Source organism: Magnolia sinica, chromosome 2, assembly GCF_029962835.1.
Source record: "Magnolia sinica isolate HGM2019 chromosome 2, MsV1, whole genome shotgun sequence".
NCBI classification, from domain to species: Eukaryota; Viridiplantae; Streptophyta; class Magnoliopsida; order Magnoliales; family Magnoliaceae; genus Magnolia; species Magnolia sinica.
The window spans coordinates 76,308,488-76,324,017 of NC_080574.1; the positions used below are offsets into that span (position 1 = coordinate 76,308,488).

Below are 15,530 nucleotides of genomic sequence, written 5' to 3' on the forward strand. Positions count from 1 at the left end.
ATCCATTCTTCTTCTTCACAAACAACACAGGTGCTCCCCAAGGAGATACACTCGGTCGTATGAAACCTAATTCCAACAAATCATCAATTTGTCTTCTCAATTCCTCCATTTCACATGGAGGCGTGCGATATGTGGGTAAGGAAATAGGTGTCGCACTAGGCACAAGGTCGATAGTAAAGTCGATCTCGTGCTGAGGAGGTAGTTCAAGGATCGTCTTAAACATTCCCAGAAGTCCTGGACTATAGGCGTGTTTCCAAGTGTCGGACCATTATGATCTTTCAATAGGGAACCATAACAATAAACCCGGAAGGGGCAACTAACCTGAACGGGGAAAGTGAAGGTCGTATTTTCAGGCCCATGTGCCATCACCAGTCGGGTTTCGCAGTCGATCTCGACCTTCATTTTGGTAAGCCAATCCATGTGAGGATGACGTTGTGATGGTATATCGTGGTGACGATCAGGTCAACAGACACCACCCTGCTTCTTAAGTCTATCAAGCAACCCTTACAAAGCTTAGTGGCATCTGTGAAGGTTCCTGCTATTGTAATGACTCTCACCCCAACCATAGGAGTAGTATTTAACCCTAAATGTTTGACTATAGAGTATGATATCATTGAAATAGTGGACCCGGTGTCCACTAATAGAAAAACTAGTATACCTTGGATGTAGGCAGTGACTTCGAAAGTTAAAGGTACTGTAGCTGCTAACTCAGATGCTTCAGCTGCAAGCGCATTCACACGCACTTGTTAAGGACTATTCAGCTGTGCTGCCATAGGTCATTGAGGCAACCTACTTCGAGGTACATTTGGTCTGTAAAAAGGCTGTGCTGCCGGTGCTAATCTTAGAGGTGGAGCTGAAATGACTTGTGACAACTGATGGTTGATCTTTTGAGGTAGCGTAAAGTCATTATCCCTCATCTTGGTAAAGCAATAAGTATCTGTATGGCCCAACCTCTTACAGTAGGTGCACCATAGATCAGATCACCTCTGTTGAGTCGGTGGAGCCATAAGCCTGGGAGGTGAATCTGCACGTGGCCTCTTGTCGAGGAATGGTCGGTTCAGCAAGTCAGGTTGGGGCCTCGGGCCCATAGGCACACATGTATAGGATAGTCTATCCCCATCCTAGTTAGCTCGCAGGGACATGTTCATTAGCTCAGCATAATTGGGAATGTTAGCGTAACACATCTTCGTATGGATATCAGGCCGCAGACCCGCTGAAAATCACTGCATCTTCATCGACTCATCTGCTAGTATCAAAGGATCATATCTGGCTAGCTCCATGAATCTTTTCTCATACTCTGACACAGACATCCCTCCCTGTCGGAGGTGAAGGAACTTGCCCTCCTTTTCATTATGGTAAGTGAGGGAGAAATATTTCCCATGAAAGTGAGTCTCAAGCGCATCCTATGTCCACACTTGTCCTATAGGAACTGTTCGCAGGATGTTGTCCTATCATAGATTGGCCTCCTTCTCGAACATGTACGTAACCAACTCTACCTAGTTTGCCTCAGTATAGTGCAGCGACTTCAGCATCTTAGAGATGCGGTCGAGCAAGTACTCAGCCTCCTCAGGTCTGTGAGTGCCTTCGAAGGTAGGAGGTAAGAAATGCTGAAAATGTTTAAATAAACTATTGGCATTCATATTTCCAACAGGCTGCACAGGTGGTGCAGGTGGGACCGCATTCATGTTTTGGGCAAGGGCCCTCGCAATTGTGGTCCAAATTTACTGTTGTTGGTGCATTAGGAGCATCATCCGATCCAACCTATCAAGAGGAGGAGCCGCCTGAGGCATGTGTGGCGTCAAGGTAGATGCACGATTCTGTTCTGGAACCGGTGGTGCACTAGGTGTTGGCCCATTTATGGGGCTAGTGGCCGGCAAAGAATCCGGCATGGTATCACTATCAAGGCCCAAACTAAGTTTCGTGCGGCTATCGCTTAGGGGAGGTGCCCCGTCAAATGATCCGCCAAGTACGAGACGTGCAGTGCTCCGAATGCTCTTAGGTGACATTCCCTATATACAACATAGGGTGCAACCCGTGTAAGATTTTAAATGACAACATTCAAATTTCCCAAGCATTCTACACATTCCAAATCAAAAGAAGCTTCATACATTTCATATGCAGTCTTACATGGATCATGACAGAAGATGCATGCGAGCTAACCTAACAAAGCTTTAAAAACTAATTACTAATACCCAACTAAGCCAACAAAGTCTATTACATAAGAAAAGAAGGAATAAAATAACCCAAAAGATGACTAGAATATATGACTAATCGTCTGACTTTGGTGAAGGCGGAGGCACACCCTTATCCTACATACAGCACATGAGAGCCTTCAAAGTGTGAGACATCTTCTTAGCTTTTGCTTCAGTTCGGTCTGGGTCTCCTTGACCTCTTGTCTCAGGGCAGCCTGGTTCTCTTCAATCTGAGCCAGGTGAGCTTTTAGGGCGGCCTGATCATGGCGGTGCTCAGGTGTAGTAGTAGGAGGTCCCCCATCTAAATCCTGGGACTCCTCTTCTTCCTCACTTTCTTCCTTCTCACTGCTTTCTTCTTCTCTAGCTTCTTCACCTTCACTTTCTTCCTCTATTTCATTGTTTTTTTCCTCTTCACTCTCTGTCTTGTCCCTATACTCATCGAGTCGGGCTTAATGTTGTCAAGGGCTAATTCCCATGTTGTTGAGTGTAGTGTCATTAATGAAGTGGATCAGCGCAAGCTCATCCATGTTTAGTCTGTAGACGAACTCTCGAGCAATCTTGCATACAAGTCCGCTGAATGGGAGTGAAATATCTCTCCTAACAGATCTTGTGGTCTGGATTATTTGTAGTAGGGTGAACGTAGGCAGACACAACTTGTCTCCCTGTCCAACTCTATACAAGAAGTTCACCATCAACCGAGTGCATTCGGTACGATTGCCCCACCTAAGATACACATTATATGTGTATATGTGGTGATGCAGGCAGAAATCTTTTGTCCATTTGGTCGATGGGAGGCAATTGCCTCGCTTCCAGTGAACCAGTTGGCCACAAAGAAATAGCGTACGATGATCTCTTTCTCGCATAGTCTTGAGACGAGATTCACTAGCATGTACCTCACTATATGAAATCCCCATAATTCGAGCCACCACATCTACATTAACGATGGCTTCCCACCTTCCTGTATGTGGGTATAGTAAACTGTAGAGGCTCCAGTAATGGATCCCGTATGTGGGCATGGAAGACTTGGACAGTGCTTTCACACGCATGAGACTTGCCTTCAAATATGAACCCCACCCAGATTCCAACAGGAGTTCCATCACCGGATTAGCCCGAATAGCCTTTCGTCAACATGTGCTTTAAACACTACTTTACGGCCATGAAACATACCATGTTCGATGCCCGGCAGTAGAGATCTTTCAAGTGGGATCTGGGGATCATGATCCCGCTTCGTCCTTTGCTCTCATGCGGCGCTTGTACTTGCTTTTACGCCCACTTTCTTCCTTAGACATGTTGGGCGGCTAAGCCCAGCTTCATCTGTGGACGCCCTTCTCTTTCCCATGAGGGAAAGGAGTGTGGAGAGAGAGAAGATTGCAGCCACTAGCTTAAAAAGAGCCATGGGGTTAAGAAAGCTTGATGGAGGAGATGGGTTGGTAGGTTTTGGGATTTATGAGACAAAGATGGATTTGTGTGCTCCAATGAGAGGAATAAGGGGGATAGAAGGTGGTAAGAGATGGGTTTTGAGGGAAATGGTGGTGGGTGTATGTGTATTGCAAAAGAAGATGAAGATGGAGTATGAAATGAAGATTTGAGAGGAGAAATGGGATTTTTGAGGGGTTTGAAAGCTTGGATGGGATGAAAATGGGGAAAAATAGGGCAAAGGGGTGTAAATAGAAGGCCCCACATGGAATACAGGGCCTCACACGAGTGTAAAGGGGCGGCGGACCGCCGGACCCACTAGAGAGGACCATGGTGCACCGCAGTCGGCATGGTGCCACCGCCCTGGGGTGGTGGCCATCCCCCTCTCGGGGTGCCAAAAATGCACGGGACCCCCCTGAGTCCCACCATATTTCACGGTTCAACCCCTATGGCTGTGAGATGTGTTTTCTCACCCCATCTTGCATATATTCATGCCTTTTGGCATGTTTCAAGTTTGGGATTCACCAACTAATAGCTCCCACCTGTCGTTTGATAGCCGATCATTTTACATGGTCTCAGTCGCATACGGGCTATATTTAACAGTCACTTTCGCCCGTTGGTGAAACTTGGGATCCTACGACTGTTTCTACATTTCATCGCCCCCACCTATGTCAAAGTACGTTAGTGTGCATCGTGTTACCATAACTCAAGCCCAGTTTAATCCAAATCATGCTCTGACACCAACTTGTAATGCCCTAAAAATTCGGGGTCAAGCGAAGCTCAACTCCTGAGTTCCAACGCATCACTTATGCAACATAGATAATGATGTTTAAATGTTGTCCATGTTAGTGTATTAAACATGAGTGAGATTATTCTAATATAACATATCATACTCTAGGTGCAATTAAATTAAGCAAGCAGAAGACTTAAGTACTTGAATTATACATAAAAGTTTTTCACCATCCGGAGTATAAATCTGTTCTAGGCTGAATATATACATGTGTTTATTCCAAAATTTACAAAATATCAAAATACAACTATCCATCTAATCCATGTAACCCTGTAATCCTGCCGAATCAGAATAAGGTCTACAGAGACCCATCTGATAGCTGAATAGAGGAGAATTCCTCCTCCTCATCCATGAAGTCTAGCTCTATCGCATAAGCCGCATCGAAAACTGCATCTAAATTAAAGTCTGGTTGGTGTTTTAAAATACCATCCCAGAGTGGGAGTGAGTGATCAACTCAGTAGTACTATAAGGCAAAGGTTAACATGTTATCAATTCAGTCAAGCAGTAATGATAAAGCAATACAATAATCATATCCTAAGTACTCTTTTTAATACAGGAATGATATGTGTAATGATGCGTGCCCTCACTTGCACTCCCTCAACAACATCATCTCACGATCACGCATAAAAAACTCCCTAAAAGTACGCTTCCTTGCCAAAGCACATGTAATGTGGTCCATGGTCGTGTTAGCCAAGTAATTCATTAGGCTTATTCATCCAACTGATTCATAAAGCTAAGGTACCTCCCTTTATATCACATACCCAAGCAATGATCCATCTAGGGTCATCGATCTTAGTTAATCACATACGATAGGCAAGTTGTAGGGCATCACCCCTGATGAAAAGCAGTGGATAGGTAAGTTCATGAGTTCACACTCAAGGTCACTATGAAAAGGCTCGTTACTGTCAACGTAGGACTATTTTATACTCGAGGTCACTATGGGAGGCTCGTCACCTGAACGTAGGCCGACAACTCGAATATAGTGTCTCATACCACTGTATTCGGCTCACGAGTTTAGGTTGCTCACTGGTCACTACGGAGACGCTTGTCACCCCAGTGTAGGCCGATAGCTCAACCACGGTGTCCCATACCACCATGCCTGGCTCATGAGTCTTAACAAATCTTGGTACCATGATTGAAACGGGCTTTACATTGGTAAGAGGTCCTTAAATTCAAGCAGTAGCATCCATACATGGTAAACACACAATTGGCTAATCGGGTTATTTAACAAGTACGATTGGTATAAGCGCATGTTGAATTAATCGACATGAAGCACACAAGCACTCTGCGTGGCCTAACCACTGTTAACAAATCAGCGTACAACTTGAATTCGTCGAATGTATTGAATGTTATGAAACTAGTTCGACCACTCAGTCAGGAGCCATTACTGATTGTCTAGACTAGGTGGTAGTCCCAAATATACTGAAATGCAATAGGGAATCACATATGTTACTCATAAAAGCATATATCAAATAATACAAACATAAATCTCATTTTAGCATATTATCAAACACATTAGAAAAGTTGACATGCATATGAATTTTATCCATAAAGCATATAGTGACCATTTACAATACATGAAGAAAACTATTTATATGATTAAGGAAATTAAGAATCCTATCTTAAGACACTTAATAAGTACAATCCATTAACAAAATCCCATTCAGACATTTTAACAAACACTTAGACTATGCATTTTAAAGTATATAGACTAGACTTGTTACGACATGAATTTTAACAATTCATTTAATAACATTGGCTATAAAGTATATAACATACATGTATCTAATAATAGAAATCATGATAAGTACAAGTCAAGATTTCACATTCATTCAAACATTTCAACAAACACATAGAATGCATTTTATGTTAACAAAGTTCACACACATATATAATCCATCGAGTGCATCGTAACTAAGATCATATGGCAGCAATCAAGTCGGACATAAATCATTCCTGACATTGAAAGCCTTGAAAATCATAACCTAAACATTTATATTCCACACCTTTCATCGGTACGCCAGTTACGAGCACGATTCGTACACTACGTCTCCGTCTACAGAACAATAGTTACCTGAATCACAAAATAGGTTAGCTATTTCACTGATTCCCCTATTTAGATTCCTAAAATAAGATTAGGGTTAGGATTCCTTACTCAAATCAAAGCTAGCATCGTCGGTGTAGCGATGGTGGGGTGGTGATCCGGCACGTGGAGTAGTGGGAGTGAATCCCATCAATGATCCATAGATCTCTCTCTCTTCTCCTCACTCTTTTCTCCTCTTTTCTCTCTCGTCTCTCATAGGGTTAGAGAATTCGTATGGAATGAGAGAGGAGTGGTTTAAGGGCATTATATAGGCTCAAAACTGATGTTAATAGCCCCATGGCCATGGTATACTTAGGTTATAGCCAAAGGGTGTCTGTTTTAGGAAAATAGGACTCATCTGGAGGCCCATTTCTCACCTAAGTCATGGAGTAAATTTCCTGACCATGGATCTAAGCCAGGTTAAGGTTTTGGTCTGATCAGATTTGCATATCGACCGTGGAGGACCGGTTTCAGTTCAACGGTCATCGTCACTCGATCAGGGCCACAAGTATACTGACATGCACAGGAAAATTTTTCTGATCCATGGGTAAAGTTTGGTCAGAAACCAATGGTCTAAAACCTTCAATTTCTCCTGCAAGCGAATGGTCCAATTTACTTAAGTTTGAGTTCATTTTGTAAAGACATTAGCGGTTCTCACACACTATGCTTAGGGCTTAAGTTGTGCATTTTTGGATACCATTTGGGTTTGATTCCCACGATGTTTGTCAAGCCCAATATGGGGGTCATAACCTTATAGTTTCGCAGTAATCAGACTTTCGACGCGCGGTCCAGGTCTGATACAGAGTTTCAATGTGCTTCCGAGAGCAACTGGGTTTTGAGATTGCTCCTAGGTCTTTAGGTAATGTTGAGTTAGCATTTTTAATGGTTTTGATCCTTGCAGTTCGTATAAATAGTGATTCAAGATAATTCACCGATTAATTTAGTTTAGTACTTAATTAATTTTCGTCTAATTTCTAAAGGATTCGCTCATTAAGGATTTCTGCCTGAGGTGGTACTCGGGTCTTTGTATGAATTTTTTTGAGATGTTATAATAAATAGAAGAGTGGCAATGGCCAATTTTTTAATAAGGGTGGCAACGACCAACTCCATAATTAGAAGAGCAACCACCGTTGGTTCTTGGTAATGGAGAGTGGCAGAGCCAAATCAATGACAAAGCAAAGGCAAGGCTTGTACTCATAGCCTCTCATGAACTCAGGAAAACCTCTTACAATGGATATCATGTAAAAATCTCGAAAAGGGGCAATACTTGATGGTGAAACATATAATAGCATGGAAGATTCAAAGCAATATATAAAAGGCTAGGTAAAATACACGTAAAGGCAAGATTAAATTTCATGAAGACATAAAAAGGTGAAATAAATACATGAAGGCATGAAAATACTAAATCAAGTGATGACATAAAAAGGCAAAATCATATACATGAAGGTATGAAAGAGCGGGGAAAAACATTCAATTGAATTAGCTTAAGCCTAAAGGATAAAACCCTCACCTTTAGTTACCTCGATCATCTATTTAGGTTCCAGGAAGCCATACGATCCAACTTCATCTTAATTCAGGTGTTTGAGATTAGGCAAAATTCTTGACTTACAATAGTGTTAAAGCTTTAACTAGATTGAGTGGAATTCGATGCGTGGTTGAACATGTCTTACACGGTTTGCGTTACGTATTGTGAACTTCTATGTGATTTCCTACCACGTCGGCTTTTATCTTTTCAGTGGAGTTCATCATCAACATTATAGAAAAACCAAGAAGAATGGAGGTTTGAAAAGAAGAGGGAAGAGAGGGACGGGTTGGCTTTGTTACCTCACGTGGGCAGTAACCACTTATTTCTTTTATCCTTCTCTTTATTTTTCTCTCTCTTTCTCTTTCTTTCTTATAGAATAGGTAGATAGAATGGACGACCCAGATTCTTGTCTGAAACTCTCCCTTTCTCTCCCTCTTCACGTTTCTTTCCTTTCTCATTTTCCTGGAACGCTAGTAACTTTCTTTTTATATCCGATCCGAAGCCTAGGAATTTCTCTAAGTAAATCTATTTATGCGGTAAGAAAATGGGCGTATATCTTACGCAATTCATTTCCACAGTAGAGGGTGCACTCCTTACGCAACTCGCTGCTCTCTTGCAGAATAACTTTGCGAAGGAATGGTGGAACATGCAATCTTCAATCTTTTCTTCTGGTTCAGACGTCTAGGGAGTGGTAAAAAATCCCTCACTTTTATTTTAGACGACTCATATCAAAGTCTAATAAGACGTCTTTGAGCTTCCTATGCGAAAGAAGTGGGGTTGCATTGGGTTTCCTCTATTATTTTCGCCAGAAACATGGTGCTTCAGTTGGGTTATTTTAATGGTAGATTTCATGCGAGACATTGTTCCATCATCTTGGTCCTTATGAGTGGTCTAGATGGACCCTGGGAAGTTTATGGGACCCACTAATTCAAGGTTCGAGATGGATTCCATGGTTGGTTCACGTTGAGACAGTTCTGGGTCGGTGTAACTCATTGTATCTAAACACTACAAGAAAGTAGGCCTTTAGCCTTAATTTTTTAATCTCGATTCAAAAAAAGGAGGCTAAATATGGTTTTTAGCCTTGGTTGTAAAGGAACTAAGGTTAAAAATTCACTTTTTACCTCGGTTGATGAGAAACTGAGGCCAAAACTCTACCCTATTGCCTCGGTTGGTGAGAAACTCAGGCCAAAAGTTTACCCTTTTGCCTCGATTGGTGAGCAACTGAGGTCAAAAGTCTGCCATTTTGACTCAGTTGGTGAGCAACTGAGGCTAAAAGTTTGCCCTTTTGCCTCGGTTGTTAAGAACTGAGGCCAAAAGTCTTCCCTTTTGCCTTGGTTAGCGAGCAACTGAGGCCAAAAGTCTGCCCTTTTAGCTCAGTTGGTGAGCAACTGAGTCTAAAAGTCTGCCCTTTTGCCTCGGTTGTTGAGAACTGAGGCCAAAAGTTTGGCCTTTTGCCTCGATTGATGAGAAATTGAGGCCAAAAGTCTGCCTTTTGCCTCGGTTGGTGAGAAATTGAGGCCAAAAGTCTGCCCTTTTGCCTCCGTTGGTGAGCAACTGAGGCTAAAAGTCTGCCCTTTTGCCTCAGTTATTGAAAACTGAGGCCAAAAGCCTGCCCTTTTGCCTCAGTTATTGAAAACTGAGGCCAAAAGTCTACCCTTTTGCCTCAGTTTTTGAAAACTAAGGCCAAAAGCCTGCCTTTTTGCCTCAGTTATTGAAAACTGAGGCCAAAAGTCTGCCTTTTTGCCTCGATTATTGAAAACTGAGGCCAAAAGTCTACCCTTTTGCCTCAGTTATTGAAAACTAAGGCCAAAAGTTTATCATTTTACCTCGGTTGGTGAGAAACTGAGGCCAAAAGTTTGGCCTTTTGCCTCAATTGGTGAGCAATTGAGGCTAAAAGTTTATCCTTTTGCCTCAGTTAATGAACAACTGAGGCCAAAAGTTTAGCCTTTTGCCTTAGTTGGTGAGCAATTGAGGCTAAAAGTTTGTCCTTTTGCCTCAGTTGGTGAACAACTGAGGCCAAATGTCTATCCTTTTGCCTCGGTTGGTGAGTAACTGAGGCCAAAAGTCTTTCATTTTGCCTCGGTTGGTTAGTAACCGAGGCTAAAAGTCTGTCCATCATTTTTAGAAACTCATTTATGGAAGTGGGCCGAAAAATTATTTCTTGAAGACGTCTATCATTGAAGCCTTCTTAAGACTACCGAACTCATCACGGTGGGCCACGGTAAGATTTCAAGGGTAAATGGCCCCATTATCACTGATCCATGCATTATGGCCCATTAGAGTATTGAATCAGCCTACTATTTTGGGTCCCATTCTAAAATAAATTGTCATAAGAGATGGATGGAGCGGATGCCATGTCATGATGGGCCCTATAGAGCTCTTTGGTTCACTGCCCTTTTTGCCTCGGTTATGGAAAAATGAGGCCAATATTGCCCCAGACATGTGTCGTTATACTAAGGAAGTAACAAGGGTACTTTTGACGCTGTGCTTTCGTTATTTCCCGTAAAGCCCAGCTACAAAAGCAAGCCACCATTCCTCTCACTCAGATGCTTTTCGGGCAAAAGGTCTCTCAGCGAGTCCAAGCAAGTCTCCCAAAACCCTCATTTCTCTCGATTTCTGCTAAAAAATCGCTATTTCTTTCTTCAGTTCCAACCATTTCATCGATTGATGGCAAAAGGAGCTTCAAAATTCTCATTTCTCGGACATGCAGGTTGGTATTGCTCTTATTCCCGCATTTTCTTGTTAAATCTTGTTGAAGATCTGATGTTCTAGCTCTTAATTTCATTTTTCTTAATTTGTTTGGAATTTCTTTGCTGCTTTTATATTTTTTTCTCGATCGAGAAACCTAGATCGTCTGGTTTAGAGAGGAACGCAGAGAATTTTTTTTTTTTTTATGGAATTCTGTCGGATTCCCATAAAGAAGACCTTTGCGATTTCCTTGTTTGCAGATTTTGATTCTTTTAGCATGTTTTCGAGTTGTTTCTAGTTGAAACACTGGAAACGGAGATTTCACATGGAAATTTCGTCAATTTTTAAAAATGTTGGGAAAATTTTGCTTACTCTTGCTCTTGATTTCTCATTTTCTTTTTTCTTTTAATGATTTTTTTTTTTTTTTTGCTATTTTGAGTTTCTATTGATTCGTGACTTTAGAAGTGGGAATTTAGAGAGTGGAACTTGAAATTTTGTGAATTTCTTTGGAAATACTTCTCATTGTTCTTATTTTTCATTTTCTTCATTTTGATGATCTTTTCTCTATCCTTTGTACACATTTTTTCCTATATGAGACCCTAAATTTTGATGGCAATTAGGTTTTAAAGACTAGTATATTAGGGATTTTAAAAACACAGCACGTGCACTCCTGGGGCACAATGAAGACACCTGAATGATCGGGTCTTCGCTCCTGCATTTGATGCCCCCTGCAAGTTTCGGTAAAATGCTATTTGGCATAACTCCCAAACTAGGCCTAGTTCTTGCATTACCTCAGTGACGAAAATGCCCCCTCCAATTGTGGACATTTGCCACTAGGAGATTTGCCACAGATTACCAAAGGATATAACACTGGATTTTGATTCCGTATCCTGGAAATCTGTAATCGGATAAGAATTTTAGGTGAAATAGGTTCAGATCTTAATACTAGAACAAGATCTATTGTTTTTTTTCCCCAAAATTTTGAGTCTCCCTGTTATCTAAATCTGTAGATAAATGGATTAGTGCTTTCCTAAAAAATCTCACATTGTAAAGAGCTCAAAGGATTGAAAAATCTGCTCCAGTGCCATCATATCTTTAACTTGGATTGTTGTCATTCTAAGCTTTTAGATCAGATCTGTAAAAATTAAAATTAAAAAAATTAAAAATTAAAAATTTAAAAAAAAAATAAAAGGAAAGAAAGAAGAGAGAGAGAGAGAGAGAGAGAGAGAGAGAGAGAGAGAGAGAGAAGCAGAACGAAGAAGATCGACAGCCTGCAAATGCTTCATATCATGTAAATTTAAACCTAAGAGAATTTGGGTGTTTGCAGAGATGTCAGATTAGAACTTTGTGAATGAAGACTAAAGCAGAGGAGCAGTTAAAAGAGAGGGAGGATTGCAATGGAGATTATAAGCAGTGTATGTATTTTCCTTCATTAGCCATCTCATATTTTAGATGAAAATCTCACTTCCTTGTTCCTCTTGAAGTCTCTTATAACATCTCCTATAACATCTCTAATGAGGATTACAAGCAGTTAAAAGAAATGTTGCTGACTCAATTGCATTTGGGAAGTTAAGAGGGAAAATCAGTAGAAGGAATCTTATATCGGTTGATGTTAATGATAAGGAAATCAGTAGGAGGAATCTGATATTGGTTCGTTTCAATCATCTTACTTTAAGGTATGGCTTATATTAGGTAGCCTCTCCCTCTTGTAAGCTTTTAATGATGCATACATGTAAGTGGTTCACTCCTCTGTGGCTCTACATGCCTACCTGGCACAAATCTAATTATAAGCACAGTGTTTTAAGTTACTTGCTATGAATGGCTTTACTAATTATAAGCACAATGTTTTAGCTTTTGTTTTATTTGAAGTTATTATAATTTTTGTTGTAGGCCAATGATAATAATGTTGATGATGATTTATATTGCTATGAATGCCAGGTCAACCAAGGTGGACTCGATAGACTAATCAAACTTTCATCTATATTTTCTGAAGACCCATCTGTGCTACAAGAGGTACATTGAGAGATGAGTTGTGCCAGACTTAAAGTTGAATACATACGATAAGATAGATTGCTATGCACTTGCAAATCCATTACTTTGTTTTATGAGAAATGCAAAAGGGACCAGCCTGAGTGGCATTCCATGGAACTTCCATTCTATAAACATGTTTGCAATGGAGATTATAAGCCTTTTCAACATGTATGGTGATCTATTTAGCCTTTTAAGCATGATAGGCTATCCTTAGGTAACTGTTGCATTAACTGTATACTCTGTACTAAATTTTCTCTTTATGGTAGTGTAATAGTGCTTGAGGAACTACTTACATGTTGTCTATGCAGGATGACATGTGCACTACATGACTTTGCATGCACCTAGATTGGCTCTAAAAGTCCACACAGTTATTAAAAAATAAAAAGGCCTATGCATAATTCATTTTATTTATTTTTATTTGTCTTGACCGAGTCTTGCACAAGAAATCTGGATCCTCATCGCACATTGGAGCATTGTTACAATGATCGTTTTTACATGTTGGTAGCTACCTTAATGTCACATAACTGCCACATGTACACTTAGTTTTTTTGTAGTTATGTAGGAAAAATGTTTAGGCATTCCCATGTGTGATGCACATGCAATTTACTAGTGTGTGCATGCTCACACACACAGTACAATTCCACACACATGGGAAACAAAGCACAATTCTTGATTCTTTTCAACTTCTTATTTTTCAAAAACAGGTGATTCACTGCTCCTACTTTTTGTTTATAAGTAAAGTAGGTTTTGTTTGATTTTCATTTTTTGACTGTGGCAATTGAAGTTATGGCTTGAATATCATGATGCAGATCTTGTAGTCTGTTTGTCTGGCAGGCTAAGCTATACATATTCTAGGGCTCTGGCATATAAATCACATGTTGATGAGCATTTAATTTGGTAAGACGTGGGTTTTAATTACCACATATGTTATTGCTCGGGGTATGGACTTTAGGGACATCAACTGCATAATAAGTTATGATTTCCCTGAATCAGCAGTAGCTTATATTCACCAGATCGGTAAGGCTACTTAAATGATTCCTGCCCTATACTGTGCACTAATAAAACATCTTTTGTGCTTCAATTTTGTTCTTTTTTCTTTTGGCCCAACCTCTGGTGTGATGAAAATCCCAATCATGTCATGGAATTCTATATAATTTCTGCTTTGATATTGATTCTATTGACACCCAACACAGCCATGTTGAGGTCTTTCAACTTCCAAGGAACACATTGATTTGGCATTTTAAGGATTGAAAAAACAACCCCCAATTATTAATATTAATTGTTCATTCTTTATTCATGTCTATCTGTTTGTGCACACAAAAATCTAGGAGATATAAGTTTGACTGTTTGAATTTTCATGATTAGTGATGCTGATTTTAGTTATTTAGTGGGCAGAGGCAGTCCTCAGTACTGCTCGAAGCAAGTTCACTTGTTGTCCATCCACTTCTGCTGGCCCACATATTTTTATGTAGCTTCCATCCACTTCTGTTGGTCCACTTATGCAACAACAAAAAGATTAAAATTACAGTAATTGCCTATTTTTTGTTGATCTTGTAAACCATGGAGTTGTTTGTGATTCATGGTTCTGCTAGTGTTTTGATTATTAATTCTTTAATGATACTATTCTACCAGCTCTTGCTAACAAGAATGTTTTAACAGGTGCTCCACTTCCAAGAGGTCAGGTGCTTGCTAAAAAGGTGGTTGTACCCAATGGTGCACATAGAGGATAAACCAGTAAGTTCGTCAGACTTTTTATTCTTGGATGTCATAAGACAAAAATCATACCATCTGCTCATTGGAAATCTCATTTTCTTCTTACAATACTCACCTTGTTTCTAGTGTCAAGAATATAAGCTATGGAAAAGCATTCTGAGTTTTTGGTGGAGTCCAATCCATCCTATTTTCCAAACTATTCTTGTGGCTCATTCAGCTTCCCATTACAGCACAACATCCACTTTCCACAAGAAGTTCTGCAACACCAAAGGTCAAATCACTTGGAATGGTGTGTCATTCTACTGCTAAGTATAGATAACACACTTGCAATAGTTCACAGACTGTTGTGCCTACTATTGCTCCTGCAGTAGTTGGAGATCAGGGGATATCTTTAGGCCTTGGAGCAGGTTGTGCCGGCCTTGCTACACAGTTAGAACTAGGATATCACCAAGCATGTCTTGCAGCCAGCAGGCCAGAGCTACCTGTTGAGGTTGCAGGGCCTGCTATGCACAATTCGAATGGAGAATGCTGGTAGAGGCAATGATGACGTTGGCCTGGAAGCAGCAGAAGATGGACGGGCAATGTTATCTTAGGGTCCGCCAAGCACGACGACACCAGTGATGACGGGCGCGACCATGACTTTGTATTATTTGTGGAACCTAATGTTGTGTAACAGTTTGATTGAGTTAAACTTTGAATAGACTGTTGTTAACTGTTTTGTTGGTATTGTGGCTTTCATGATTGATTGTTTCATAAGTAGATTGAATAAATATTTTTTAAAAAAAATATTTTTAGCCTCAATGTGTAACTGAGGCTTGAATTTAGCCTCGGTTGTTAATAACCAAGGCTGAAATTCCCGGGGCTAAAGACTTTAGCCTTGGTTGTTGAGAACCGAGGTTAAAAATAGATTTAGCTTCGATTGGAGGCAATTGAGCCTAAAATTTGGATTTAGTCTCCGTTGAAAACAATGGAGGCTAAAATTTTGATTTAGCCTCATTTCGAAAAAATTGAAGCTAAGAAAGGTTTTTAGCCTCACTTGAAGAATCGAGGCTATAAAAGTCATTTTAGCCTCGGTGGCTAAAACTGAGGCTA

The 15,530-nt window shown here is 40.5% G+C and overlaps 1 long non-coding RNA gene across 1 annotated transcript; it reads left to right on the forward strand.

Moving 5' to 3' along the window:
* The first annotated feature begins 10,507 nt into the window (after positions 1–10,507).
* On the forward strand, positions 10,508–13,109 carry LOC131237205 (uncharacterized). Its single transcript, XR_009167107.1, has 4 exons — positions 10,508–10,716; positions 12,022–12,109; positions 12,226–12,370; positions 12,633–13,109. It is a non-coding gene; the product is annotated as an uncharacterized LOC131237205 (long non-coding RNA).
* The last annotated feature ends 2,421 nt before the right edge of the window (positions 13,110–15,530 follow it).